Below are 15,176 nucleotides of genomic sequence, written 5' to 3'. Positions count from 1 at the left end.
CTCAGTCGTGTCCAACTCTTAGCGACCCCATGGACTGCAGCCTACCAGACTCCTCCGTCCATGGGATTTTCCAGGCAAGAGTACTGGAGTGGGGTGCCATTGCCTTCTCCAATTTAATACCAGCTTATTCTGGATGACAGGACATGGTCATACCCATGAATCTGATGGAAATTACACATTGTCCCACTTTAACTGTAAAATGAGTCCATTATTCAAATGCAGTGTTATGTGGGATGGTAGCGAATAAAGCATTTGTTAATTCTGAGGAAGTTGGTGCTGGGCAAAAGCATGACAGACAGAGAAAATAAAATTAAGCATCCAGATTAAACAGATTGGGCTTCCCAGGTGGCACAATGGTAATGAATCCACCTGCCAATGCAGGAGATGGAGGTTCGATCCCTGGGTTGGGAAGATCCCTTGGAGGAGGAACTGGAAACCCACTCCAGTATTCTTGCCTGGGAAATCCATGGACAGGGGAGCCTGGCAGGCTACAGTCCATGGGGTCACAAAAGAGTCCATGGGATGGCAAAATAGTTGGACTCAACTTAGCAACTAAATAATAACAACAACTAGGCAGACGAAGTGTTAATATCTGTTCTTCTGGAGCCACTTCATAATGGCTATGAGTAATGTAGACAGTTTATACTAGGTGACCAGTTGCTCCCTTACAGGTATGATATACCATATTGAAAACTCAACATTAATCTTTGCTGTTAGCTGGTTAGGCACTCAGCAGTAGAGGTCACTAGGTAAGCTTTGTTCAAAAAATAAAGTCCATATTGTTCAGTCCATCTTCAACTTAGATTCCTGCTGTATTTGTTTATAAACTCATTGAACAAGTACTGGGGTTTGCTAAGAAAAGAAAGCTCTCACTGATAGCCACAAAGTAGGTCATCTTGTAGACCTAAACAGACATTTCTCCAAAGAAGACATACAGATGGCTAATAAACACATGAAAAAATGTTCAGCATCCCTTATTGTTAGAGAAATGCAAATCAAAACTACAATGAGGCATCACCTCACATGGATCAGAATAGCCATCATCAAAACTACAAACAATAAATGCTGGAGAGGGTGTGGAGTAAAGGGAAACTTCTTGCACTTTTGGTGGGAATGTAAATTTATACAGCCCCTATGGAGAACAGAATGGAGATTTCTTTAAAAACTAGGAATCCTACCATATGACCCAGCAATCTCATTACTGGGCATATACCCTGAGAAAATCATAGTTGAAAAAGTTGCATGTACCCCAACGTTCATTGCAGCACTATTTACAATAACGAGGACATGGGATAAACCTAAATGTCCATCGACAGATAAATGGATAAAGAAGTTGTGGTACATATATTGTTGTTCTTTAGTCACTAAGCTGTGTCTGACTCTTTGCGACCCCATGGACTGCAGCATGCCAGGCTTCCCTGTCCTTCACTATATGCAATGGAATATTACACAGCCATAAAAAGGAATGAATTTGAGTCACTTCTAGTGAGGTGGATGAATCTAGAGTCTGTTATACAGAGTGAAGTAAGTCAAAAAGAGAAAAACAAATATCATATATTAACACACGTGTATATGGAATCTAGAAAAATGGTACTGATGAACATATTTGTAGGGCAGCGGTGGAGACACCGGCATGGAGAACAGACTTGTGGACACGGTGGGAAAGGAGACAGTGGGACAAATTGAGAGGGTAGCTTGGAAACATACGTCATCTTATGCAAAATAGATAGCTGGTGGGAATATGCTTTTTGATGCATGGAAATCAACCAGGTGCTCTGTGACAACCTAGAGGGGTGCAATGGAAGGTTCAAGAGGGACGGAACATATGTATTCCTATGGCTGATTCATGTTAATGTGTGGCAGAAATCAACACAACACTGTAAAGCAACTATCCTTCAATTAAAAATGAATACATTTTAAAAGTAGGTCATCTTGTCGTTAGATTATTAGGGTCTCTTCCATAGTAGGTTCTTCTTGGTGGGCATTTGCATAGAATAAAAATTTTCACACTCTGGACCCATTCCAAGATGTCAATCTACAATTTCTTCCTAGGTTTCCTTGTTATCAATCCTCCAATCTGATTTCTTCCCCCTACTTGAGTATTTGGCCAGTTTGACACTAACAATAAATTGACATAGAGCTAAAATTATGACCAGCTCTCCTTGTAAGCTAAGTGAACAACAAAGGAGAGCTCCCTACGATAGAGCAGAAACCACAGTAACATCTGAAAGTTGTTAAATATTATTTTGAGTAAAGAATAAAAGGCAGTAGAATAAATAGCTCAGAAAACACTGTAAATGGTGTCAACAGAACTGCAGTGCAAATGTAAAATGTGTATCTGTGTCTTTCAAGACAAGTAGTTCCGGATAGCAGAGGTTAGTACAGCACGGTGAGTCAACTATACTTCAATTAAAAAATAAAAGACAAGTGTATCCATAAATGTAAATATTTTGCAAAATCAGTCAAAAAGAATATCAAAAAGTTGAAATGCAATGACAAATATGGCAGATCATATTTTCCAAATATTGTGGCAGAAATAAACCTATCCCACTCCTCCCCCTTCTTACAATGTGATGTTAATACTTCTCCATCGAGAGAGGCAGGCTATGTTCTCTCCTTTTAAATCTAGATGAGATTATGACTACCAAAATAAGTGACGTTTTGTGACTTCTGAGCTAAGTCATGAAAAATATGGTTTCCACCTGACTTTCTCTCTCAAGATACTTGCCCTTAAAACCGAACCAGTTGGGGAAATCACATGGAGATGCTCCAGCTGTTAGCCAACATTGGTGGCTAAAGTTCTAGCCAGCATCTTGGATCAACTGCAAGATATGTGAGTGAATAAGCATTCAACTGATTCCAGCCCCCAGCCATTAAGTCTCTGTTAGCCTTTGAGTTATTCAGTTATAGTGAAAGAGAAAAAAGTTATGCCATCTGTGCCCTGTTGAAAATATGGAAAATATGTGATCATAACAAAAGGTCATTATATGTCATTTAATTTGGGGATTATTTTGCTCCATAGCCACAGAGTGCCAGAAAAATAAATGTCTAAAACTGGACTTTATTGGACTGGCACTCAATTATCCCATAGTCCACAATATGTTGTCTATTATGGTGAGTTAACAAATAGAAGCTTGAAGGAATCAAAGATTGTATGTCATTTTCAAGCTCACAATACAGATTAAGTTTTTATTGTTATTATTTAAAGAGCAATTATTATATAGTTGTGATATATAATAAACAAGATGCATTCAGAACACTGGGACAGATAACTAGCTTCATACAGGATTATCAGGGCAACTTGCTGCTGCTGCTGCTAAGTTGCTTCAGTTGTGTCTGACTCTGTGCAACCCCATAGATGGCAGCCCACCAGGCTCCCCTGTCCCTGAGATTCTCCAGGCAAGAACACTGGAGTGGGTTGCCATTTCCTTCTCTAATGCATGAAAGGGAAAAGTGAAAGTGAAGTCACTCAGTTGTTTCCAACTCTTCGTGACCCCATGGGCTGCAGCCCACCAGACTCCTCCATCCATGGGATTTTCCAGGCAAGAGTGCTGGAGGGCGTTGCCATTGTCTTATCCACAGGGCAACTTGAGGTAATATTTTACTAAATTATTCAGCATTTTTGAGAAGTAAGACTCAATACTGAGAAGACTGCAGTTAGAAATAAGTAAATTCATATATGACTGAGAACACTGAAAACTGAAGAAATCCTGTTAGTAATATGGCAAGACGTGGCACAATCCATAAAGATATTCACACCAATTTATGCAGTAATTCTACTACTGAGGATTTGCCAATTAAATGAGAGAGGGGGAGGGAGGGAGGGAGAGAGAATGAAACTGTTCAGTGCAGCAATATCTTTAGAAACAAACAATAGAAGTGTCCAAGAATAGGGGAGAAATAAGGTACAGTACATCTAAATAATAGATTATAGCCACTCAAGCAATAATTAAGAGGGACTTCCCTGGTGGCCCAGTGGCAGAGACTCCACACTCCCAATGCAAAGGGCCCGAGATCAATCCCTGCTCATGGAACTAGATCCCACATGCCACAGTTAAGACTCAGTGCAGCCAAATAAATATTTGATAATAATAATAATAATTAAGAAAAACTACTTAGAACCATGAAAATATGTTTATGGTATTAAGAGAAAGAATATTTGTTCAGTTGCTAAGTCACTTCTGACACTTTGACCCCATGGACTGCAGCATGCGAGGCTTCCCTGTCCTTCACCATCTCCTGGAGTTTGCTCAAACTCATGTCCACTGATTTCATGATGCCATCCAACCATCATCTCATTCTCTGTCACCCCCTTCTTCTCCTGCCTTCAATCTTTCCCAGCATTAGGGGCTTTTCCAATGAGTTGGCTCTTCACATCAGGTGGCCAAAGTATAAATACCCCTTTTTTACAGTTACATAATATACATGCATTTCATTACTGATGCAATGGACATGAACTTGGGCAAACTCCTGGAGATGGTGGGGGACAGGGAGGCCTGGCATGCTGCAGTCCACAGGGTTGCGAAGAGTCAGACACGACTTGGGAGACTGAACACAAATATACATATATATAGTCTTATGGAACAGAGCTAGACAAGAAGATATTACAAGGCACAGTGAAGACTAGAGTGTCATCCAAAACCAAACTTATGTAGGTGTGAAGATTAATTATATGGTAAAAGTGATTTAAAGTCAGTGGAGAATGAATGGCTTTTCAAAAAATGGTGCTAATACAATTGGTTGTCCATTGTGGGAAACATTAAAAAGATAGATAATAGATAGATACATATATATTTAATCAATCAAAACTCTCTTTTCATATATGATTTGAGGTAGAAACTAGCTATATGTCTTCTTACAAAGAATAGTAAAAACAGTAGTACTAGAAGAAAATACAAAAGACTGTTTTTAGAATTTTTGGTCGGAAAGACCCTAAGCGAGACAGAAAAACAGAAACCAAAAACGGAAAGACTAACAGATTTAAATATGTAAACATATGAAACTTCTTTCTGGTGAGTGATACTGTAAACAAAAATAAAAGTGACAATCTGGAATAAGATATTTGCTATGTATAAAATAAAAAGGAGAAATATGGTAATAATATATGGAGTGTCTATAAATCATGGGAAAGGCAACAATTCAGCAGGAAAATGGACAGAGAACAAAAAAGCATATTTCATGAAAAAAGTACAATTAGCCAATAACATATCTTGCCTGGAGAATCCTGTGGATGGAGGAGCCTGGTGGGCTGCTGTCCATGGGGTCGCACAGAGTCAGACGCAACTGAAGCGACTTAGCATGCATGCATGCATTGGAGAAGGAAATGGCAACCCACTCCAATATTCTTGCCTGGAGAATCCCAAGGACAGAGGAGCCTGGTGGGTTGCCGTATATGGGGTCTCACAGAGTCAGACACGACTGAAGCGACTTAGCAGCAGCAGCAACAGTAGCGTATACATTGAAATACGCAACACCTCATGGATAATAGGGTAAATAACAGCGAAAGTAGCAACGACTTTTTCACTCATCGAATAGGCAAAGATAAACTTATTGATAATAAGAATTGATGCTTTTGAACTGTGGTGTTGGAGAACTCTTGAGAGTCCCTTGGACTGCAAGGAGATCCAACCAGTCCATTCTGAAGGAGATCAGCCCTGGGATTTCTGTGGAAGGAATGGTACTAAAGCTGAAACTCCAGTACTTTGGCCACCTCATGCGAAGAGTTGACTCATTGAAAAAGACTCTGATGCTGGGAGGGATTGGGGGCAGGAGGAGAAGGGGACAACAGAGGATGAGATGGCTGGATGGCATCACTGACTCGATGGACGTGAGTCTCAGTGAACTCCGGGAGTTGGTGATGGACAGGGAGGCCTGGTGTGCTGTGATTCATGGGGTCGCAAAGAGTCGGACACGACTGAGCGACTGAACTGAACTGAACTGAATGTTTGCAAATATCCAAAACAAGATGCTTGTATACTATCAGATGCTTGTATACTGTCAGAGAATGTATAATATAGCACAGCCTTATTGGGAGATTTTTTTGACCATACTATTGAAATTAATATGCTCTTTGACCAGACACTCCACTTATAGGAGTTTAACTTAGTTAAATATACTTACTAGTACAGGAAGATATATGTGTGTGTGTTAAAGAGTGCTCATTATAGACACATAGACATTAAAATGTCCTCCTTCTGGGAAAGATTAAAGGCAGGAGGACATTATAGACACATAAGTACGCAATAAAAATACCTTAGTTATCCATTATAAAACACTACATTACCACACAACTATCCAAAGACATGTTGTTAACAAAAATAAACAAAAAATTGTCAAGTAAAATATATTTGATTAATATGTGTTTAGAAAAAATGAATGCATTTAAATTCATGAATATAAATGAATATTCAAAGATTTGCAAGAACAAGTATTGCTAATATCATTGTCACTTCTTGGAAAGGAAAATTAGTCGGATTGAGAAAGGTAAGTGTGAAATGGAATTTTAACTTCCTACTGTATATATTTTGATACATTATAAAATTTTGATATTGAACATATATTTATGTAAGTTGAAAAGCAATGAAAATCAAGAAGAAAGTGTATTATAAAGATATCTAAAATGATCTTTAATAATAATCATTGATATGAAGCATTACTACAAATAATTTTTAAAGCTCTTTCATATACACAGTGTTATCACACCTTACAACAATCCTGTGAGATAGTTAAGTAGATAGAGATTATTATTCTTGTTTTAGAGTTAAGGAAACACTCTTAGAGAAGTTAAGTAATTTGCTATACTTTGTATTTATTGTATTTACTGAAAATGCAGTCTCTTTCCTCATCATGAGATAGAGGCAAATGTAAAGAGTTTGTCATGTAAATGTAGTTTATAAAAGCTTATACTGAAAAGATAGACATGTGGCTTTAGTGCATTTTGATAACTGAAGAAAACCAACTTTAACTGGGATGATCTTGCTGCTGCTGCTGCTAAATCGCTTCAGTCGTGTCCAACTCTGTGCGACCCCAGAGACGGCAGCCCACCAGGCTGTCCCTGGGATTCTCCAGACAAGAACACTGGAGTGGGTTGCCATTTCCTTCTCCAAATCATGAAGTGAAAGGAGAAAGTGAAGTCGCTCAGTCGTGTCCAACTCCTAGTGACCCCATGGACTGCAGCCTTCCAGGCTCCTCCATCCATGGGATTTTCCAGGCAAGAGTACTGGAGTGGGGTGCCATTGCCTTCTCCAAGGATGATCTTAGGATCATGATATATAATCAAAATATGAATGTAATAAAACAATAAGATGCTATGGAAATAGTAATTATTATAATGGCTCTGCTGAGTAGCATATGGCTTAACAGAACTAGAAATCCTGAGCAGAATCCAGGCTTTAATATTTCTTAGTGAATTTAGAGCAGTCATCTAACAGCTTTGAGCTCCTATAAAATGTAGCCACTCTTCCCTCTGCTTCCTACATAACCCTCTGCTTCCTACATAACCACACACATACACATTGGAATGTGAGAATTAAATGAGATGATACATGTAAAAGCATCTGGTATGGTGCCTGACATGTTACACATGTTCTAAAAATAGTAGTTTTCTATCTAGTTCGTTAAAAGAATAAAGGGACATACAATCTAAGTCAGACCAAAGAAGAACAGAAGACTGAACATTGCTGAAATTTTGTCAGTAATTGAAGACCCCGGCATCTAGCTGACCTTGGGGACGTGTTAAACAACATTAACAGCTATCTGAAACACATTTCAAAAAGTCTCTGTGTTTGAATCTGTTAATCTCATACTTTCAGATGATATGATCTCTTTAACTGTGATTTACTTTATCAACTGTCACCTCCCCATTGAGTAAGCTGAATCGTCTCAGCTTGATCACATTTCCTAAACTACACATCTGTGGACATGTTGCCTTCTGTCTTTGATTCATTAAAATTACTTTCACATTCATGGCATTTTCATGACTCTTTGATATATTACTTCAGGCACTGGGAAGCAGATAAAAGATTTCTGGCATCTTGGGAAGGATGAATTTGTCCTGGAGGAGATTGCATCTTGATGTATTGTTATTGAATCTCCTGGAAAGTGTTGTATGAACTGTCAGGCTTTGGTACCTGCTTTGAGCATCTAATGTTGGATATCTAATGTATATCACATTTATGTGGTGTGAGTTGTCTATACGCCAAGGTCATCTACTGCATTTTTGCTCCAGCTCGTATTAACTAAAGGGGGTGTATGAGACAACCACCTCTCCTTGACCTTAAATGAAGGTTGTGTTTGGAGCTGAAAACTAATCAAAAACCTACTTGTCTTCACTTAGGGCTGCCATTACTTTGAAACATTCAGAACTGAAGGTAAAATTGAGTCAGAATGACTTGGAGTTTTTTGGTTTTTTGCTTTTTTTCTCTCTTGTCATAACATGATGATTTGGACACATCTTTACTAGCAACTTTCTATCCTAATATTAATGTTCTTACACCTCCTTCAAACCTTTGCCCACATGTCTCCTTCTCGAGACATTTCATATAAATTCTACATACAGCCCTGAACTTCTATCTCCCTTATCCTCTTCTAATTTATTTCATTCTACTTATCATTGCCTGTTGTCATATACTTTACTTATTTATTCCATCAATTGTTATTATCTGTCACCTCTAACTAGGAATCCTTGTTAGTTGTGCCAAATGATGTGTTCCAAGCATCTACAAGAGAGCTTGGCAAAACGTGGGCAGTTCGATAATACATATTTTTTCCTTTGAATTTCTTTATTCATTTTTGGTTGCACTGGTTCTTCACTGCTGAGCCCCGGCGGTGAGCAGGGGCTCCTCCCCAGTTGCGGTGCACAGGAGTCTCACTGTGGCGGCTTCTCCTGTTGCAGGGCACAGGCTCTAGGGTACACAGGCTCAGCAGTTGTGGTGAACCGGTTTAGTTGCTGCAGGGCACGTGGAATCTTCCTGGACCAGGAATCTAGCCCATGTACCCTGTGCTGGGAGGCAGATTCCCAACCATTGGACCACCAGGGAAGTCCCAATAAACACGTATTTGAGTGAATGAATATATCTCTCAGGCACTTCCGAGAGAATTCTTGATCTGATTTGATAGTGTTCATGAGAACACCACCTAATCACAAGGGAAGATGGTATTCACTGCCAACAATGTTTTGAGTGAGTGAGGGATGACTTCCTGAAGAATATGTTCTCTTGGCAGAATATATTTGTATTCTCTCCCCCTACCAGGCAATCTATCCATCACTAGGTTTAGTTCTAAAATGCATGTTCATTTCTTTGAAATGCTTTCACATTATTCCTCATTTACAGTTGCCTGTATATTTCAAGATATAACATCTGTGAAGTATGACAAAGATCAAAAACTAACAACATTTTTTGCAGTACCCAAAAATGGGTCTTTGGATCTACATATAATAGAGATCTTCAGATCTCTGCTTCTAAATTTCAAAGCTTGAATTCTATCATCACACAGCTATGTTGATAAATGTTATTCATATACTCGAAAGGACTTACAGCAAATTAAGTACTGATTTTTAAAAAAATTGAGAAGCAAAATAGTGGGAAATCACAAAAAATCAGTGACATGCTTAGGAGTAATTTAAACACAGCAGAAACACAAACAACTCCCCGCCCCACCCCCTGCATCTCAGGGATGCAGTTGCAAAATATGAAGAATTCATTTATGTGTTTGCTGGGAAGGTCAGCAAAAGGAAATTGCATGTAGCGTTTGAGGGGGAAAAAAAAAGATTAGTGCAAACAACTTGGAAGGAAGATAATCATGAAGCGTTGCTTCCAGAACCCAGATCTATTTAATTAAGCCCTTGGAATACAATTTCAGGTTTAATAAACCCTTTCTGTACTGAAACCAGATTCACTAGGAGTATTTAAACAGGTCTAAACTGCTGCTGCTGCTGCTAAGTTGCTTCAGTCATGTCTGACTCTGTGCGACCCCATAGACGGCAGCCCACCAGGCTCCCCCATTCCTGGGATTCTCCAGGCAAGAACACTGGAGTGGGTTGCCATTTCCTTTTCCAATGCATGCAAGTGAAAAGTGAAAGTGAAGTCGCTCAGTTGTGTCCGACTCCTAGTGACCCCATGGACTGAAGCCTACTAGGCTCCTCCATCCATGGAATTTTCCAGGCAAGAGTACTGGAGTAGGGTGCCATTGCAGTTTACTTCAAAAAAAACAAAAAAACAAAGAACCTAAACTAAAAAGAGAAACAAACCAGAGATACTGACTTAATAATTCATCTTTGCTATAGATGAGGGAATTTACTAAAAGGTTGCCTTCTTCATCTACATTTTGTTTTTTAAATATTTATCAGAATCTCACCTTTTCCATACAAAAGAGCTTACATAATCAGTTATATCATCCTCATTATCAGAAAGGAGGAATCATGAGTATACAAAAATTTTATGTAAAGGATATAAAAAGAAAAAAGAAAGTGGAAGCCATTCAGTCGTGTCCAACTCCTTGCAACCTGATGGACTGTAGCCCACCAGGCTCCTCTGTTCATGGAATTCCAGGCAGAAATACTGGAGTGGGCTGCCATGCCTTTCTCCAGGGGATCTTCATGACCCAGAGATCTTCCCAAACTGGTGATCAAACCCAGGTCTCCCACAGTGCGGGCAGATTCTTTTCCGTTTGAGCTACTCAGGAAACCTAAAGGATATAAAGTAATGTATGAAATAGCATTCGCAATAGCATTTTTGTGGTAAGTTCAGTAGTTTATTTTACGTGGCTCTTTGTTTTAAGAATTTTTAAATGAAAATAGGTAACATAATCAGAAATAAGTTTAAGATAGTTTGGAAGCATTGAATAGGGATAACTGGCTCAACCTGAGGTCTAGGGGAGGCTTCCTAGAGGAGATGAGTTGAGTCACTCAGTCGTGTCCGATTCTTTGCCACCCCATGGACTGCAGCATGCCAGGCTTCCCTATCCTTCACCAACCCCTGGAGCTTGCTCAAACTCGTGTCCATCGAGTTGGTGATGCCATCCACCCGTCTCATCCTCTGTCGTCCCCTTCTCGTCTTGCCTTCCATCTTTCCCAGCTTCAGGGTCTTTTCCAGTGAGTTAGTTCTTTGCATCAGGCGGCCAACATATTGGAGTTTTAGCTTTAGCATCAGTCCTTCCAATGAATATTCAGGACTGATTTCCTTTAGGATTGACTGGTTTGATCTCCTTGCAGTCCAAGGGACTCTCAAGAGTCTTCTCCAACACCACAGTTCAAAAGTATCTATTCTTTGGCACTCGGTTTCTTTATGGTCCAACTCTCACATCCATACATGACTACTGGAAAAACCAAAGCTTTGACTAGATGGACCTTTGTTGGCAAAGTAATATCTCTGCTTTTTAATTTAAAAACTTTTAATTTTTAATTTAAACTTTTAAATTAAATATGCTGTTTAGGTTGGTCATAGCTTTTCTCCCAAGGAGCAAGCGTCTTTTAATTTCATGGCCACAGTCACCATCTGCAGTGATTTTGCCCCACCCCAAAATAAAGTCTCTCACTGTTTCCATTGTTTCCCCATCTATTTGCCATGAAGTGATGGGAACAGATTCCATGGCCTTAGTTTTTTTAATGTTGAGTTTTAAGCCAGCTTTTTCACTCTCCTCTTTCACCTTCATCAAGAGGCTCTTTAGTCCCTCTTCGCTTTCTGCCATAAGGGTGGTGTCATCTGCATATCTTAGGTTATTGATATTTCTCCCTGCAATCTCTTGCCTGGAAAATCCCATGGATGGAGGAGCCTGGTAGGCTGCAGTCCATGAGGTCGCTGAGTCGGACAAGACTGAGCGATTTCACTTTCACTTTTCACTTTCATGCATTGGAGAAGGAAATGGAAACCCACTCCAGTATTCTTGCCTGGAGATTATCAGGGACGGGGGAGCCTGGTGGGCTGCCGTCTATGAGGTCGCACAGGTCGGACACGACTGAAGCGACTTAGCAGCTGCAGCCACCTGCAATCTTGGTTCCAGATTGTGCTTCATCCAGCCTAGCATTTAGCATGATGTACTCTGCATAGAAGTTAAATAAGCGGGGTGACAATATACTGCCTTTATGTACTCCTTTCCCAATTTGAGAACAGTCCATTGTTCCATGTCCGGTTCTAGCTGTTGCTTCCTGACCTGCATACAGATTTCTCAGGAGGCAGGTTAGGTGGTCTGGTATTCCCATCTCTTTCAGAATTTTCCACAGTTTGTGGTGATCCACACAGTCAAAGGCTTTGGTGTAGTCAATAAAGCAGATGTTTTTCTGGAACTCTCTTGCTTTTTCGATGATCCAACAGATGTTCACAATTTGATCTCTGGTTCCTCTGCCTTTTCTAAATCCAGCTTAAACATCTGGAAGTTCTTGGTTCACATACTGTTGAAGCCTGGCTTGGAGAATTTTGAGCATTACTTTGCTAGCGTGTGAGATGAGTGCAATTGTGTGGTAGTTTGAACATTGTTTGGCTTTACCTTTCTTTGGGATTGGAATGAAAACTGACCGTTTCCAGTCCTGTGGCCTCTGCTGAGTTTTCGAAATTTGCTGGCATCTTGAGTGCAGCACTTTCACAGCACCATCTTTTAGAATTTGAAATAGCTCAACTGGAATTCCATCACCTCCACTAGCTTTGTTCGTAGTTTGTTCGTAGTGATGCTCTTAAGAGGAAATGATGATCTCTTGAAATCGAGATATATGAGTTAGCCAGGTGAAAAACGGCAGGAAGGGCATTGCAACAAAGTAAACAATATGTTGATGACTTGCTCTTAAAATAAGCTGATGTTCAAATAGTTATATAGCATAGTTAATGTGTTTGGTATATTTTCTTTTCTTTTTTTTTTTTTGGCTTCATCTGCATGGTATGTGGGATCTTAGGTCTTTGTTCCCTAAACCTGTTCCCCCTATAGTGTGAGCTCTGAGTCTTAACCATGAAGCACCAAGGATTTCTTATTTATATGAGTAATTCAGCAAAAATTGCAGCCACTACCATTCTAAAAATCTCAATTGAGTTCTTTCATTGTAAACCAAATTTGACCTGGTTCCCATGAGAAGAGATGGAAATTGGGGGAAAATACTAATAGGTCACACAATATACTGTGCTCACAGCTGTCCTTCAAACCCCTGTGACATTCCTAAAATATAAAACACTGTGAGATGTGTTTAGGACAGCATAGAGTCCTTAAAAGAATACAAACTGGGCCCTTCCTTTGGAGTTAGAGATTTCAGTGTACAAAATACGCGGATTATAAACGCAACTGCATTGGATACTCTCTTTTTTTAATCATCCACCCCATGACTCTGGAGAAGTAACTGCACTTGGGAGTATCTTCTAGGTTGATCATCCCCATCTTTTTTATCCAAGGGTAACCAAGAAGATTTCTAGAATAAAGAATGGATGTTTTAGATTGGCTCCATTCTTCATAGGATTGGCTCCAAACCTATGAAGAAGAGCAAAAGATATAGATAGAGCTGACATATTTCCACTCTGGTCCAATGGAATAGTTTATGAGATGGTGATTTAAGGCTGATGCTTCAGCTAAAAATAAAAACTATTTGCTTTCCTAGACTGTTGTCTGTGTTTGGAAGCCTTGGTCAACTAGTATAATGGCCAAAGGTGGCAGGATAAAACTTTGAAATTAAGGATCATAAACATAACAGGACTAATACTATACACTTAAATAATCCTTTTTTAACATTGCTTTGATAACAAGGCAAATCAGATAGATCTTTGGAAGCAGACTGATAAAAGTATATTTAAAGCTTTGTGTTTTGACATATTGTGCCCTCCTAAATTAAAAATAATTTACTGATGATTTACAACCATCTGCTTACTTGCTGAAATTAATCCTGCTGATGAGTTAACCAGCTGCATGACCCTGAGAAATTTATTTGCTCTCTCTTTGCTTTAAGTTCTATTTTAGTACCAAAGAAATAATAAAAAAAACTTCATAGAATTTTTAAAGATGAAATTAGGACATGCTAAATGTGTGTCTAATATAAAGAAAAAACTTAATAAGTATAAATTGTTAAAGGTGTAGTTGTTATTTATTATCAATATGTAGAATGATCTGAAAATAGACCCTCTCAATTCCCCCTTTCACTAGAATAAATATTGATTGGATAAATGAATGTTTAGTTATGTATCACCTTATAAAAATAGCATTTTTTTCACTGCTCAAATGAATCTTCTATAGGTAAATATTATTATCCAATTTATACATTCAAGGACTTCAACACTGAAAGAAATAGGGTGGAGACTGGAATGTTCTAAGGGAAGTTGGATGGACTAGGCAGAGTACACTAGAGGCAAAACCCCCCCAGCTTCCATTACTCAGGGTGTAGACAGTCCTTACAGCTTCTTCCCTTATATTAGCTGTTTGGCATTTAATAAGTTTCAAGAGCAGCAAGGAGTAAGAAATAAAGTGTAATACACTCAATGTATTTTAAAATAATCTTTATAACATTATATTGATAAAAGAGAAATGTAAATACTTTTATCATTAAAAATATTCATCTTTGTTTCATTTAAAATAAGTGTAAATTAAAAAAAATGTAAGCAGATGGAATAATACAGTAGAAGCAAATATGGGGTATAGGAAGTAAAAAGAAGAATAAAGAAGGATTAAGAATTATTGATACATCCAGCAAAATAATTACAACTGGAGGACTAACAGATGAAATAGTTGAAATAATAAATTAGGCTGAAACTGTGTGACTATATCACCAATGTGTGATGTTAGGTGGAGGTGGTTTTGTCACTAAGTGACTCTTTCGTGACCCTATGGACTACAGCCTGTCAGACTCCTCTGTCCATGGGATTTCCCAGGCAAGAATACTGAAGTGGGTTGCCATTTCCTTCTCCAGGGGATCTTCCTGACCCAGAGATTGAACCTGCATCTCCTGCATTGCAGGTGGATTCTTCACCACTGAGCCATCAGGGAAGCCCATGATTTTACGTAGAGCTGATTTAAAAAAAAAAAAAAAAAACATGTAAGTTAGAAGGGAATATTAGTGAGTTCCCTGGTGGTGCAGCAGCTAAGACTCAATTCTCCCAATGCAGGGGACCCAGGTTTGATCCCTAGTCAGTTAACTACATCTCACATGCCACAGCTGAGAGGTCATATGCCACAACGAAAGATCCCGCCTGTTGCCATGAAGACCAAAGATC

The sequence above is a fragment of the Bos indicus genome, chromosome 15 (assembly GCF_029378745.1).
Source record: "Bos indicus isolate NIAB-ARS_2022 breed Sahiwal x Tharparkar chromosome 15, NIAB-ARS_B.indTharparkar_mat_pri_1.0, whole genome shotgun sequence".
NCBI lineage: Eukaryota > Metazoa > Chordata > Mammalia > Artiodactyla > Bovidae > Bos > Bos indicus.
This window is presented reverse-complemented; position numbering follows the sequence as displayed.